Genomic DNA, 16535 nt, shown 5'->3' with positions numbered 1-16535 from the left:
CTACGCTCTGGAAATACCATGGGCACAGGGGGAGGGGCACCATCACGGCACGCCCGAAACGTGGCTTAAACCGCACTAGGGGCTGCCGATTTCTTAATTTTCTCTTATTTTCAGGACTCCATTCTTCGGAAGGCTTGTCTAACAGTACAATTGCTGCACAAACGATACAACCAGGGAAGCAGAAAGCTACGCCGCACTATGGAACTCTAAGGTGGTTTCTATAACGAGCAGTATACCTGTTTCACGTAACATTCCGCAGCTCGCCCCTGGAAAGGACATGTTAAATAATCCCATCTTTTGCTTATTGCACTATTTGTATCGTTCTGCTTTGATCGCAGCTTTTTTAAAATAAACAATGCATAGCTTCCGTCTATTATTGCATTACTCTTTTTTACGAATATATGTTCATTAATGACATGTTGCACCTGTACACTTTGGTACGGCCAATACGCCAGGGGCTTAAGTACCCCACAATACGGTGTGAGAAGTCCGAACACTTTCACAAGTGCGACACCCCGAACTTATAGCATTATATGCATCGGCTCCGAATCATGTCTTGGGTCAATAGTTGGGTTTGCCCGGCTCCTATGTTTTGGTACCTTACGTTCCGTTATATCGGCTAAGGTAGCACTAGGAGAACTATTGCGGTTATACCCCAGTTGAGCTGGGCTAAGCACCTCAGTAGAGAAAGCTAAAACTGACCATCATGACGAGGCGAGAGCTGGTCGCTGTTCGAGAGGTTTTTAAGTCCCTAAAGACTTATGCCGCTTAGAGCGAGGAGTCGGCTCTGTCCAGCCTAGGCGTGGATAGCACCCCGAACTCGGTCTTCCGAACACTAGGGGCTTCGCCGAAATTTAAAATTATAGAATTCTATGGCTAAGTGAGAGTGTTGAAGCATTATAGTCTGATTGGCTTGTTCGTTGTGTTGAGCGCCTCCCTCGAAGGACCCAAGAATGGGAAAAAACGCTCATGTTTATCCCGAACACCCCAGCACTTGTGGCATGGGGGTAGAAGCCGACGACTCACCATCTCTCAAATTTGATAAACGGCAACACAGAAGGTAATATTTTAAATTCAAAAGCGTTGCTTAGTGCATATGAACAAGTTTTCAGCGTACAGGATCACAAATGCGAGTTTACTCAAAAATTACATCTTTGGAGCATTCATCCGCTATAAGGCGGGCACCCTTCAGGACGCCCTCATAATATGCTTCCGGGACACGATGCTCCTTGCCCGGCGGCGGCCCGTCCTTCACCAGCTTCTCCGCATCCATCTTGCCCCAGTGCACTTTAGCACGGGCAAGCGCCCTACGGGCACCTTCGATGCAGAAGGAGCACTTGATTACTTCAAGCCGTGGACATGCATCCACCAGCCGCCTCACCAGCCCGAAGTAGCTCCCAGGCAGAGCCTCTCCAGGCCAAAGCCGAACTACGAGGCCCTTTATGGCCTATTCGGCCACCTTGTGGAGCTCGACCATCTGCTTCAGCTGGTCGCTCAAAGGCACCAGGTGTCCGGCCTCAGCATACTGAGACCAGAACACCTTCTTCGTCGAGCTCCCCTCCTCGGATCGGTAGTAGGCGGCGGCATCAGACGCACTACGAGGCAAATCTGTGAATGCTCCTGGAGAGCTCCGGACTCGGGTAAGTAACAAGTAATTCACTTTCACGTGCTTGCTTTGCATAATGAATGCCTTACCCGCCGCTATCTTCTTCATTGCTTCAATTTCTTGGAGGGCTTTCTGGGCTTCGGCCTTGGCAGACTTCGCGCTTTCGAAGGTTGCCGCAAGCTCGGACGCTTGTGTCTTGGAGTCAAGCTCCAAACTCTCGTGTTTTTTCACGAGAGCCTGGAGCTCTTTCTGCACCTCCTCCACCCGCGCCTCCTGCTTCCCTCTCTCTGTGCGCTCCACGGCCGCTCTGTTTTTGGCCTCGGACAGCGCTTTCTTAAGGGTTGCCACCTCGGTCGTGGCCCCTATAATAGCACGTTGATCCTTTCATTTTTTGCAACCACATCTTCTCTATATACTCGCGCAAGGTATTACTCACCTTCCTTCTCCTCGAGTTGCCTCTTGGCATGGCCGAGCTCATTCTCGGACCGTGCGAGGTTTTGCTTTAGCGTATCCACCTCCGCAGTCAGTGCGACGGAGGCCAGCAGTGAAGCCTATATATGCATATTGACTTGATTATGTTAGACTCTTGCAAATGTTATTAGATCCTCTATTCGGCTTTTCTTTTCGAACGCCGAACAGAGCATCAGGGGATACTGTCTATGCGGTAATATTTTTACATATTCTTTACTTACCTCAAAGCCTGTTAGAAGGCTGGCACATGCTTCAGTCAGTCCTCTCTTAGCGGACTGAACCTTCTGGATCACCGCACTCATAATAGTGCGGTGCTCCTCGTCGATGGAGGCGCCTTTAAGCACCTCCAGCAAATTGTCCGGTGCCTCCGGTTGGACGGAGGTCACCGGCTCGGTAGGCTTGCTCCTCTTGGAAGGAGGCTACCTACCGGAGTCCATAACCGTTGAAGGTTCCAGCGCGGTGTCCGGCTCAAGGCCGGACTCGGGGCCCTTGGGGGTTTTATCCCCTTTGCACCTAGAGTTCGGGAGGTAGCCTTGCGGCGCCTCCAGGACCACCTCCTCCTCGCTTGGAACCTGTTGGGATAGCACCTCGGCGTCATCCATAGGGTGGGGGGAGGTAGCGGGCGGAAGTGAATTCACGTCCGACGAATCCAGGGAGCCGCTCGACGACTGGCCGGGCTGCATAGTCATATTTGGCGTAAGGAGGAGCTATGCAAGAAAGGAACACTATGAATTGCTCTAGTGTCTGAATACTTACGATCTCGCCAGGGGCTTGGCCCTGTGTGGACACTCCTCTTCGCTGTCATCGGTGTTGGTGGAGTAGTCCGGAGGAGGGTTCTTCCCCTTCTTGGACCCTTCGGCCTCCCCAGTTGGGGCGGCCTTCCTTTTCTTCCCTCCCCCCGCTGGAGGGGGAGAGGTCTCTTCTTCCTCCTCCTCGTCTTCATGGGAGGAGTGCGCCTTGGAGTCGTCGGATGATGAATCCGACACCTCCTGGCGCCGGGCACTCTTTCGAGTCCCCATGGCCTTCTTCTTGGCCTTCTTCTCCGGCACCACATAGGGTGCCAGAACCAGCAGCTTCGCAAAGCGAGCGTCCGCTGGGCCTTCGGGCAAAGGAGCCGGACAGTTGATCTGTCCGGACGTCTCCTGCCAATCCTGTCAAAGGTAAGGGAGCTTAGATCCCGCATGGAGTCAAACTATGAAAAACTAATACCCTGTAAAAGTTAAAAACAACTTACCGCACGAGCGTGACGCTGCATGCTGAATCCGCGAGCCTCGGTAGCGGATGCGGGGGCCTCGGCGCCCTTGAAAAGCACCTTCCAGGCATCTTCGTATGTCGTGTCGAAGAGCCTGCTCAGAGTTCGGTGCCGTTCCAGGTCGAACTCCCACAGGTTGAAAGCCCATTGTTGACACGGGAGGATCCGGCGGATGAGCATAACCTGGACTACGTTGACAAGTTTGAGCTTCTTGTCCACCAGGGTTTGGATGCATGTTTGGAGTCCGGTCATCTCTCCTTGTTTACCCCACGACAGGCCCGTCTCTTTCCAGGAGGTGAGCCGCGTAGGGGGTCCGGATCGGAACTCGGGGGCTGCGACCCATTCAGGGTCGCGCGGCTTGGTGATGTAAAACCACCCCGATTGCCACCCCTTCAGGGTCTCCATGAAGGAGCCCTCGAGCCATAGGACGTTGGGCATCTTTCCCACCATGGCGCCTCCGCACTCCGCCTGGGTGCCGCGCACCACCTTCGGCTTGAAATTGAAAGTCTTGAGCCATAGGCCGAAATGGGGGCGGATGCAGAAGAAAGCCTCGCACATGACGATAAAACGCCGAGATGTTGAGGACAAAGTTCGGGGCCAGATCGTGGAAATCCAGGCCATAGTAGAACATGAGCCCCCGGACAAATGGGTGGAGAGGGAAGCCCAGTCCACGGAGGAAATGGGGGAGGAACACCACCCTCTCATGGGGCCTAGGGGTGGGGATGAGCTGCCCCTCTTCGGGAAGCCGGTGCGCAATGTCGTTAGATAAGTATCCGGCCTTCCTCAGTTTTTTGACGTGTCCCTCCGTGATGGAGGAGACCATCCACTTGCCTCCCACTCCGGACATGGCTGGAGAAGGTTGAGGTGGGGTGTGCGGACTTGGGCGCTGGAGCTCGAGTGCGCGGAAATGGATAGGCAAAGGAGGAAGAAGGCATGGATGAAAAGGTGGATCCTTATCCCCTTATATGGGTGGACGCGACTATGCGTCCCCACCAGCCTGGTAAAACTCGCTTATCTCCCAAGCGCCGTAATCAATGGCGCGATTGGGTTACCCACGCCCGTATTGATGAGAATCCCGGAATAAGGGGACACGATCTCTGCTTTGACAAGACGTGCCAAGGAAACTGCCTCGCTAAACGCGCTGAGGTGGGACAGTAAAACTATTCGAATAAAGACTTGGCCGTGGTGTGATGTCACGCTACGGAATACGTCAGCAGATTAGATTTGTGTAAATATTATTCTCTCTATGGCAATATGTGGAAACTTATTTTGTAGAGCCGGACACTACCTTTGTGTTCAAAATCTTCTATGAAGTATTTGGAGGAGGAACCCGCCTTGCAATGTCGAAGACAATCTGCGCGCTGGACTCGTCGTCATTGAAGCCTGGTTCATGGGCTACTGAGGGAGTCCTGGATTAGGGGGTGTCCGGATAGCCGGACTATACCTTCGACCGGACTCCTGGACTATGAAGATACAAGATTGAAGACTTCGTCTCGTGCCCAGAAGGGACTTTCCTTGGCGTGGAAGGCAAGCTTGGCGATACGGATATGTAGATCTCCTACCATTGTAACCGACTCTGTGTAACCCTAGCCCTCTCCGGTGTATATATAAACCGGAGGGTTTTAGTCCATAGGACGAACAACAATCATACCATAGGCTAGCTTCTAGGGTTTAGCCTCTCTGATCTCGCAGTAGATCTACTCTTGTACTACCCATATCATCAATATTAATCAAGCAGGACATAGGGTTTTACCTCCATCAAGAGGGCCCGAACCTGGGTAAAACATTGTGTCCCCTGCCTCCTGTTACCATCCACCTAGACGCATAGTTCGGGACCCCCTACCCGAGATCCGCCGGTTTTGACACTGACACTACCTTTGTAACTACCCAGTCACGGAGTAGCGTTTGGTTGGCCCAAAGCAAGTGTGTCACCATCCCGAGTACATGCGCTAGCTCAGGTCTTAGGACATAGAATGTATGTTGTACTAGAGACTCACAGATGACATATTGCCGCGTCTCATAGTTGGGTCTGTCCGACTCGAACCTTATCTCAACTCGGATCCGAATACGTCGAATCTGACCAGATTCTTCTGAGTCCATATTATCTGGTTAGCATCCAATGCTCCATGGCTAGTGAGACCAAGCCATCAACCGTGTCATATGCTAGTCTAATAGGCTGCGTGTCCACACAGCCCTTTCGACTAGGGACCTTTTAGGACAACCATCATACAATGCATAGTCCCACAAACAAGTCACGTACTTGCTGATACACATCATTGATAATGTCCAAGGACTATCTTTATTCATAAACGCATAGGAAATATCATCATACATGATTGCCTCTAGTGCATATGTCCAACAGGCACTGCTCTGTTGTGATGGATCGTTCTATCGTTCGAGCAGCTCCAATGAGCCGTAAGACGTCAAGGCTAAAGCAGCACAAGACAGACATCGTTAATCTTAAGTGGGATTCTAATAGCATATCCAATAGATGATGTAAAATACATTACCAAAAAGTGATAGATGTAAAATTTACATCACCAAATACCACCTGACTGCAACAGATGAGTTAAAAACTGTTGACTCTGAACTTAACTGTCAAAATTGAAATTTAATGTGGAATCTGAATGTTACTGTCGAAACTGAACGCAATGGTAGCAGAGAGGCACTTCACATGTAGTTTAGGGAGGGCCTGCACTTCATCTTCAACCAGCACCCCCCTGAGCCGCCAGCCACTGATACGTCTCCAACGTATCTATAATTTTTATTGCTCCATGCTATTATATATTCTGTTTCGGATTTTTAATGGTCTTATTTATACACTTCCATACTATTTTTGGGACTAACCTATTAACCGGAGGCCCGGCCCAAATTGTTGTTTTTTTGCCTATTTCAGTGTTTCGTAGAAAAAGAATATCAAACGGAGTCCAAAGGGAATGAAACCTTCGGGAGCGTGATTTTTGGAACAAACGTGATCCAGGGGACTTGGAGTGGACGTCAAGAAACAATCAAGGAGACAACGAGGTAGGGGGGCGCGCCTACTCCCCCTGGGCGCGCCCTCCACCCTCGTGGGCCCCTCGTTGCTCCACCGACCTAGTTCTTCCTCCTATATATATCCACGTACCCCGAAAACATCCAGGAGCACCACGAAACCCTATTTCCACCGCCGCAACCTTCTGTACCAAAGAGATGCCATCTTGGGGCCTTTTCCGGAGCTCCACCAGAGAGGGCATTGATCACGGAGGGCCTCTACATCAACTCCATGTCCCCTCCGATGATGTGTGAGTAGTTTACCTCAGACCTTCGGGTCCATAGCTAGTAGCTAGATGGCTTCTTCTCTCTCTTTGGATCTCAATACAAAGTTCTCCTCGATTCTCTTGGAGATCTATTCGATGTAATCTTCTTTTGCGGTGTGTTTGTCGGGGAAGAGATTGGTTTATCTTTGCAAGTCTCTTCGAATTATTAGTTTGGTTTGGCCTACTAGATTGATCTTTCTTGCAATGGGAGAAGTGCTTAGCTTTGGGTTCAATCTTGCGGTGCTCGGTCCCAGTGACAGAAAGGGAAACGACACGTATTGTATTGTTTCCATTGAGGATAAAAAAGGTGGTGTTTATATCATATTGCATGAGTTTATCCCTCTACATCATGTCATCTTGCTTAAGGCGTTACTCAGTTCTTATGAACTTAATACTCTAGATGTATGCTGGATAGCGATCGATGTGTGGAGTAATAGTAGTAGATGCAGGAATGAGTCGGTCTACTTCTCACGGACGTGATGCCTATATACATGATCATACCTAGATATTCTCAAAATTATTCGCTTTTCTATCAATTGCTCGATGGTAATTTGTTCACCCACCGTAATACTTATGCTATATTGAGAGAAGCCACTAGTGAAACCTATGGCCCCGGGGTCTATTCTCCATCATACAAGTTTCCAATCTATTCTATTTTGCAATCTTTACCTTCAATCTATATCATAAAAATACCAAAAATATTTATCTTATTATTATTATTATCTCTATCAGATCTCACTCTTCCAAGTGGCCGTGAAGGGATTGACAACCCCTTTATCGCGTTGGTTGCGAGGTTCTTATTTGTTTGTGTAGGTACGAGGTGACTCACGCGTGGTCTCCTACTGGATTGATACCTTTGTTCTCAAAAACTGAGGGAAATACTTGCGCTACTTTACCGCATCACCCTTTCCTCTTCAAGGGAAAACCAACGCAGTGCTCAGGAGGTAGCAGCCACCACCGGCCGATCCGCCGGCCCCCGCGCCGCCTCCCCGCCTCACCGGCCCGAAACAACTCCCCAGAGTCAGTCCGCCGCCACCTCGCCGCCCCAAAACAACTCCCCACCACCAGTCCGCAGCCGCCCCGGCCAGCCCTCTAGCCCCCCCCCCCCCCCCGGTGCCGAGATTTTTCTCCGACGATCCCCGCGCCACCGCCCCACCACCGCGCCCGCGCTGCCGGCGAACACCGCCCCACACTGAACACTAAGATAGATTGTGGGTGTCGGATTTCAGGTTCCGGTAAAACCCTTGAGGTTCGAACACTGGGGTGCGCATGAAGATCTCTCCTCCCTCTAGCTCGCGCACGTCGTGATCTCACGGCCTAGCTCGACGAACCCAAAGAACAGGAAACACAAGAGTTTATACTGGTTCGGGCCACCGATGTGGTGTAATACCCTACTCCAGTGTGGTGTGTGATGTCTACTACACAACCTTCTTCTTGTAGACGTTGTTGGGCCTCCAGGTGCAGAGGTTTGTAGGACAGTAGCAAATTTCCCTCAAGTGGATGACCTAAGGTTTATCAATCCGTAGGAGGCGTAGGATGAAGATGGTCTCTCTCAAGCAACCCTGCAACCAAATAACAAAGAGTCTCTTGTGTCCCCAACACACCCAATACAATGGTAAATTGTATAGGTGCACTAGTTCGGGGAAGAGATGGTGATACAAGTGGTATATGGATGGTAGATAATAGTTTTTGTAATCTGAAAATATAAAAACAGCAAGGTAACGAATGATAAAAGTGAGCATAAACGGTATTGCAATGTATTGAAACAAGCCCCAGGGTTCATACTTTCACTAGTGCAAGTCCTCTCAACAATAATAACATAATTGGATCACATAACTATCCCTCAACATGCAACAAAGAGTCACTCCAAAGTCACTAATAGCGGAGAACTAACGAAGAGATTATGGTAGGGTACGAAACCACCTCAAAGTTATTCTTTCCAATCAATTTGTTGGGCTATTCCTATAGGTATCACAAACAGCCATAGAGTTCGTACTAGAATAACACCTTAAGACACAAATCAACCAAAACCCTGATGTCACCTAGATACTCTAGTGTCACCTCAAGTATCCGTGGGTATGATTATACGATATGCATCACACAGTCTCAGATTCATCTATTCAAGCAACACATAGAACCTCAAAGAGTGCCTCAAAGTTCCTACCGGAGAATCACGACGAGAACGTGTGCCAACCCCTATGCATAGGTTCATGGGCGGAACCCGCAAGTTGATCACCAAAACATACATCAAGTGAATCACGTGGTATCCCATTGTCACCACAGATACGCACGGCAAGACAAACATCAAGTGTTCTCAAATCTCTAAAGACTAAATCCGATAAGATAACTTCAAAGGGAAACTCAATCCATTACAAGAGAGTAGAGGGGGAAGAAACATCATAGGATCCAAATATAATAGCAAAGCTCACGATACATCAAGATCGTATCACCTCAAGAGCATGAGAGAGAGATCAAACACATAGCTACTGGTACATACCCTCAGCCCCATGGGAGAACTACTCCCTCCTCGTCATGGAGAGCACCGGGATGATGAAGATGGCCACCGAAGAGGGATTCCCCCTCCGGCAGGGTGCCAGAACGGGTCTAGATTGGTTTTCGGTGGCTACAGAGGCTTCTGGCGGCGGAACTCCCAATCTATTGTGCTCTCGGATGTTTTTAGGGTATATGGAGATATATAGGCGGAAGAAGTACGTCAGGGGGCCATGAGGGGCCCATGAAGGTGGAGGGTGCACCCAGGGGGGTGGGCGCGCCCCCTACCTCGTGGCCTCCTCGAAGCTTCCCTTACGTGCACTTCAAGTCTTATGCGCTTCTTTCCTTCCAAAAATGGGTTCCATGAAGTTTCAGGTCAATTGGACTCCGTTTGGTTTTCTTTTTCTTCGAAACCCTAAAACAAGGTAAAAACAAAAACTGGCACTGGGCTCTGGGTTAATAGGTTAGTCCCAAAAATGATATAAAAGTGTATAATAAAGCCCATAAACATCCAAAATAGTAGATAATATAGCATGGAGCAATAAAAAATTATAGATACGTTGGAGACATCTCAGCATCCCCAAGCTTAATTCCTGCTCGTCCTTGAGTAGGTAAATGATAAAAACAGAATTTTTGATGCGGAGTGCTACTTGGCATAATTTCAATGTAATTCTTCTTAATTGTGGCATGAATATTCAGATCCGAAAGATTCAAGACAAAAGTTCATATTGACATAAAAATGATAATACTTCAAGCATACTAACTAAGCAATTATGTCTTCTCAAAATAACATGGCCAAATAAATTTCATCCCTACAAAATCATATAGTTTAGTCATGCTCCATTTTCGTCACACAAGAATGCTCTCATCATGCACAACCCCGGTGACAAGCCAAGCAATTGTTTCATACTTTAGTAATCTCAAATCTATAAACTTTTCACGCAATATATGAGCGCGAGCCATGGACATAGCACTATGGGTGGAATACAATATAATGAGGGGGGTTATGTGGAGAAGACAAAAAGGAAGAAAGTCTCACATCAACGAGGCTAATCAATGGGCTATGGAGATGCCCACCGATTGATGTTAATGCAAGGAGTAGGGATTGCCATGCAACGGATGCACTAGAGCTATAAATGTATGAAATCTCAACAAAAGAAACTAAGTGGGTGTGCATCCAACTTGCTTGCTCACGAAGACCTAGGGCACTTGAGGAGGCCCATTGTTGGAATATACAAGCCAAGTTCTATAATGGAAAAAATCCCCACTAGTATATGAAAGTGACAAAACAAGAGACTCTCTATCATGAAGATTATGGTGCTACTTTGAAGCACAAGTGTGGCAAAGGATAGTAGCATTGTCCCTTCTCTCTTTTCTCTCATTTTTTGGGCCTTCTCGTTTTTTATGGCCTTTCTCTTTTTTTGGGCATTCTATTTTTTATGGCCTTTCACTTCTTTTTTTTCTCTTCTTTTTTTATTCCTCACTTGGGACAGTGCTCTAGAAAATAATGATCATCACACTTCTATTTATTTACAACTCAATGATTACAACTCGATACTAGAACAAAGTATGACTCTATATGAATGCCTCCGGCGGTGTACCGGGATGTGCAATGACTCATGAGTGACATGTATGAAAGAATTATGAACAGTGGCTTTGCCACAAATACGATGTCAACTACATGATCATGCTAAGAAATTTGACAATGATTAATGTGTCATGATAAACGGAATGGTGGAAAGTTGCATGGCAATATATCTCAGAATGGCTATGGAAATGCCATAATAGGTAGGTATGGTGGCTGTTTTGAGGAAGATATAAGGAGGTTTATTTGTGAAAGAGCGTATCATATCACGGGGTTTGGATGCACCGGCGAAGTTTGCACCAACTCTCAATGTGAGAAAGGGCAATGCACGATACCGAAGAGGCTAGCAATGATGGAAAGGTGAGAGTGCGTATAATCCATGGACTCAACATTAGTCATAAAGAACCCACGTACTTATTGCAAAAATCTACAAGTCATCAAAAACCTCGGCACTACGCGCATGCTCCTAGGGGGATAGATTGGTAGGAAAAGACCATCGCTCATCCCCGACCGCCATTCATAAGGAGGACAATCAAATAACACCTCAAGTTTCAAATTTGTTACACAACGTTTACCATACGTGCATACTATGGGACTCACGAACTTCAACACAAGTATCTCTCAAATTCACAACTACTCAACTACTCACTAGCATGACTCTAATATTACCATCCTCATATCTCAAAACAATCATCAAGTATCAAACTTCTCTTAGTATTCAATGCACTCTATATGAAAGTTTTTATTATACCCCTCTTGGATGCCCATCATATTAGGACTAAATTCATAACCAAAGCAAGCTACCATGCTGTTCTAAAGACTCTCAAAATAATATAAGTGAAGCATGAGAGATCAATTATTTCTTCAAAATAAAACCACCACCGTGCTCTAAAAAGATATAAGTGAAGCACTAGAGCAAATGACAAACTACTCCGAAAGATATAAGTGAAGATCAATGAGTAGTCGAATAATTATGCAACTATGTGAAGACTCTCTAACATTTAAGAATCTCAGATCTTGGTATTTTATTCAAACAGCAAGCAAAACTAAAGGAAATAAAATGACGCTCCAAGCAAAACACATATCATGTGGCGAATAAAAATATAGCTCCAAGTAAAGTTACCGATGAACAAAGACGAAAGAGGGGATGCCTTCCGGGGCATCCCCAAGCTTAGGATCTTGGTTGTCCTTGAATATTACCTTGGGGTGCCTTGAGAATCCCCAAGCTTAGGCTCCTTCCACTCCTTATTCCATAGTCCATCGAATCTTTACCCAAAACTTGAAAACTTCACAACACAAAACTTAACACAAAACTCGTAAGCTCCGTTAGCGAAAGAAAACAAAACACCACTTCGAGGTACTGTAATGAACTCATTATTTATTTATATTGGTGTTAAACCTAATGTATTCCAACTTCTCTATGGTTTATAAACTCTTTTACTAGCCATAGATTCATCAAAATAAGCAAACAACACATCAAAAACAGAATCTGTCAAAAACAGAACAGTCTGTAGTAATCTGTAGCTAACGCAAACTTATGGAACCCCAAAAATTCTAAAATAAATTGCTAGACGTGAATTTATCTATTAATCATCTTCAAAAATAATTAACTAAATATCACTCTCCAATAAAAAATGGCAGGAATTCTCGTGAGCGCTAAAGTTTCTGTTTTTTACAGCAAGATCAATAAGACTTTCCCCAAGTCTTCCCAACGGTTCTACTTGGCACAAACACTAATTAAAACATAAAAACTCATTCATAACAGAGGATACATAAATTATTTATTTCTAAACAGTAGCATAAAGCAAGGAACAAAAATAAAGTTGGGTTGCCTCCCAACAAGCGCTATCGTTTAACTCCCCTAGCTAGGCATGATGATTTCAATGATGCTCACATAAAAGATAAGAATTGTAACATAAAGAGAGCATCATGAAGAATATGACTAGCAAATTTATGTCTAACCCACTTCCTATGCATAGGGATTTTGTGAGCGAACAACTTGTGGGAACAAGAATCAACTTGCATAGGAAGGTAAAACAAGCATAACTTCAAAACTTTAAGCACATAGAGAGGAAACTTAATATTATTGCAATTCCTACAAGCATATGTTCCTCCGTCATAATAATTTTCAGTAGCATCATGAATGAATTCAACAATATAAACAGCACCTAAAGCAATCTTTTCATGATCTACAAGCATACAAATTTTATTACTCTCCACATAAGCAAAATTCTTCTCATTCGGAATAGTGGGAGTATCATAAGAAACTCGAATACTATAAATTGTTTCCACATTAAAAGAGTAATGTTCAGAAAAGGGGTAACCATAATCATGAATTTTTTTCTAAATATAATCACTACTTTTTATAGCATAAGTATCATCACAATAATCATCATAAGTAGGAGGCATGCTATCATCATTATAAATTTGCATATCAAAACTTGGGAGACTAAAAATATCATCTTCATTAAACGTAGCTTCCCCAAGCTTGGGACTGACATTAATTGTAGCAAATATATTCTCAAAAACATCATCTTGATCAAACATAGCATCCCCAAGCTTGGGCCTTTTCATATCATAAGCATAATCACTTTCATCATTAATAGTATGGATAGCACCAATAGTATAGCAATTGTCATATTCTTCCAAGCAAGTGCCAAAAAGATTTTCAGGATCGTAAGAAGTATCATTATCTTCCACAATTATATTTTCATGAGGCATAATAGTAATAGGAGCAACATTATTTGGGGATATATATTTTTACCTCTCTTCCTTTTTCTTTTCTTCTTCTTCACCACATCATGTGTGGGTTCAATCCTCTCTTTGGAGCTCCTTATTAATGAGATTGGTTGAATAGGAGGCTCCTCCTCATTACCTAATTCATCATAAGAAATAATAGGAGGATATTGGGAAGTCTCTTCCCTTTCATTAGTTTTCTCTTCATCTTCTATTTGTTTTCTTTTCTTTATGTAGTTGGCAATATAAGGATTTTCAATACAATTCACCGCACAATACATATAAATTTCTTCTAGATCAAATCCAAGAAGTTTATAACGGGCAAATTCTGGAAGATAGTTAGTTATACATTTCATTTCTTCGTAGCCCATAAGCAAACTAAGTTCATTATAATATGCAAGGGAAATCAAGTCATCACAATTTTTGGACACGATTAGATCATGAAACAATTTGCATCGGATAGTTAAATGACCGCGTTGAACACAAAGCTCACAAGTATGGCCAAGAAATTTAAATTTTCAGCACAATCATCTAGCATTTCTTGCAACAATTTAGTTTCTAAGTACTTATGCCTCTTGCAATATCTATCTTCCCTATTTTGTGTGTACTTACAAACCCAATACACTCCACAAAAATTGACATGTTTATAGGAGACATTTTCATCATAACTAGTGAAATCATCATTAGTACCATGGATATTCAAGGAGTTCATACTAACAACATTGCAATCATGCTCATCATTCAAATATTTAGTGCCAAACATTTTAATGCATTCTTCTTCTAACACTTTGGCACAATTTTCGGAATCCTTATTCTCACGAAAGACATTAAAAAGATGAAGCATATGAGGCATCCTTAATTCCATTTTTTTATAGTTTTCTTTTTATAAACTAAACTAGTGATAAAACAAGAAACTAAAAGACTCAATTGCAAGATCTAAAGATATACCTTCAAGCGCTAACCTCCTCGGCAACGGCGCCAGAAAAGAGCTTGATGTCTACTACACAACCTTCTTCTTGTGGACGTTGTTGGGCCTCCAAGTGCAGAGGTTTGTAGGACAGTAGAAAATTTCCCTCAAGTGGATGACCTAAGGTTTATCAATCCGTAGGAGGCGTAGGATGAAGATGGTCTCTCTCAAGCAACCCTGCAACCAAATAACAAAGAGTCTCTTGTGTCCCCAACACACCCAATGCAATGGTAAATTGTATAGGTGCACTAGTTCAGCGAAGAGATGGTGATACAAGTGGTACATGGATGGTAGATAATAGTTTTTGTAATTTGAAAATATAAAAACAGCAAGGTAACGAATGATAAAAGTGAGCGTAAACGGTATTGCAATGTATTGAAACAAGGCCCAGGGTTCATACTTTCATTAGTGCAAGTCCTCTCAACAATAATAACATAATTGGATCACATAACTATCCCCTAACATGCAACAAAGAGTCACTCCAAAGTCACTAATAGCGGAGAACAAACGAAGAGATTATGCTAGGGTACGAAACCACCTCAAAGTTATTCTTTCCAATCAATGCGTTGGGCTATTCCTATAGGTGTCACAAACAGCCCTAGAGTTCGTACTAGAATAACACATTAAGATACAAATCAACCAAAACCCTAATTTCACCTAGATACTCCAATGTCACCTCAAGTATCCGTGGGTATGATTATACGATATGCATCACGCAATCTCAGATTCATCTATTCAACCAACACATAGAACCTCAAAGAGTGCCCCAAAGTTCCTACCGAAGAATCACGACGAAAATGTGTGCCAACCCCTATGCATAGGTTCATGGGTGGAACCCGCAAGTTGATCACCAAAACATACATCAAGTGAATCACGTGGTATCCCATTGTCATCACAAATACGCACGGCAAGACATACATCAAGTGTTCTTAAATCTTTAAAGACTCAATCCGATAAGATAACTTCAAAGGGGAAACTCAATCCATTACAAGAGAGTAGAGGGTGAAGAAACATCATAGGATCCAAATATAATAGCAAAGCTCGCGATACATCAAGATCGTATCACCTCAAGAACACAAGAGAGAGAGATCAAACACATAGCTACTGGTACATACCCTCAGCCCTGAGGGAGAACTACTCCCTCATCATGGAGAACACCGGGATGATGAAGATGGCTACCGGAGAGGGATTCCCCCTCCTGCAGGGTGCCGGAACGGGTCTAGATTGGTTTTCGGTGTCTACGGAGGCTTCTGGCGGCGGAACTCCTGATCTATTGTGCTCTCGGATGTTTTTAGGGTATATGGTGATATATAGGCGGAAGAAGTACATTAGGGGGCCACGAGGGGGCCACGAGGGTGGAGGGCGCGCCCAGGGGGGTGGGCGCGCCCCCCTACCTCGTGGCCTCCTCGAAGCTTCCCTTACATGCACTTCAAGTCTTCCGGGCTTCTTTCCTTCCAAAAATGGGTTCCGTGAAGTTTCAGGTCAATTGGACTCCGTTTGGTTTTCCTTTTCTTCGAAACCCTAAAACAAGGTAAAAATAGAAAACTGGCACTGGGCTCTGGGTTAATAGGTTAGTCCCAAAAATGATATAAAAGTGTATAATAAAGCCATAAACATCCAAAATACTAGCATCGAGCAATCAAAAATTATAGATATGTTGGAGACGTATCAGTGTGGTGGATTGCCTCTTGGGCTGAGGATGAATAGTCACAAGGGAAGAACAGCCTCCTGAGGAGAGGTGTTCTTATGCTTGGAGAACTTGTGTGGTTGAGGGTCATCTCGATCCTTTTCTCCCATTGTGGTGGCTAGTCCTATTTATAGTGGCCTCGGTCCTCTTCCCAAATATTGAGCGGGAAGGGATCCAACAACGACCAAATTCGAAGGGAGACAACTAGTACAAGTTATCCTAAGTAAAGGTGGTCTTCGCCTGCCAAAGGCTCTGGTGGTGACGCCGTCTTGGGCTCCACGATGACCTCCGTCCCGCCGTCCTGCTGGTCTTGGTCTCGTTGCACCGATATGGTAACCTTTGCCTGATGCCTCGAGAATCCTCGCCTGTGCTTGCCCCTTTAGTAGCAAAAAGGAAATGAGGACACTACATGTGCTGGCGCCCGCCTGGCTCCAGTCGTCATGGC

The sequence above is a fragment of the Triticum urartu genome, chromosome 5A (assembly GCF_056163025.1).
Source record: "Triticum urartu cultivar PI428250 chromosome 5A, HENAU_Tu73, whole genome shotgun sequence".
NCBI lineage: Eukaryota > Viridiplantae > Streptophyta > Magnoliopsida > Poales > Poaceae > Triticum > Triticum urartu.
Note: the sequence above shows the minus strand (reverse complement) of the source record.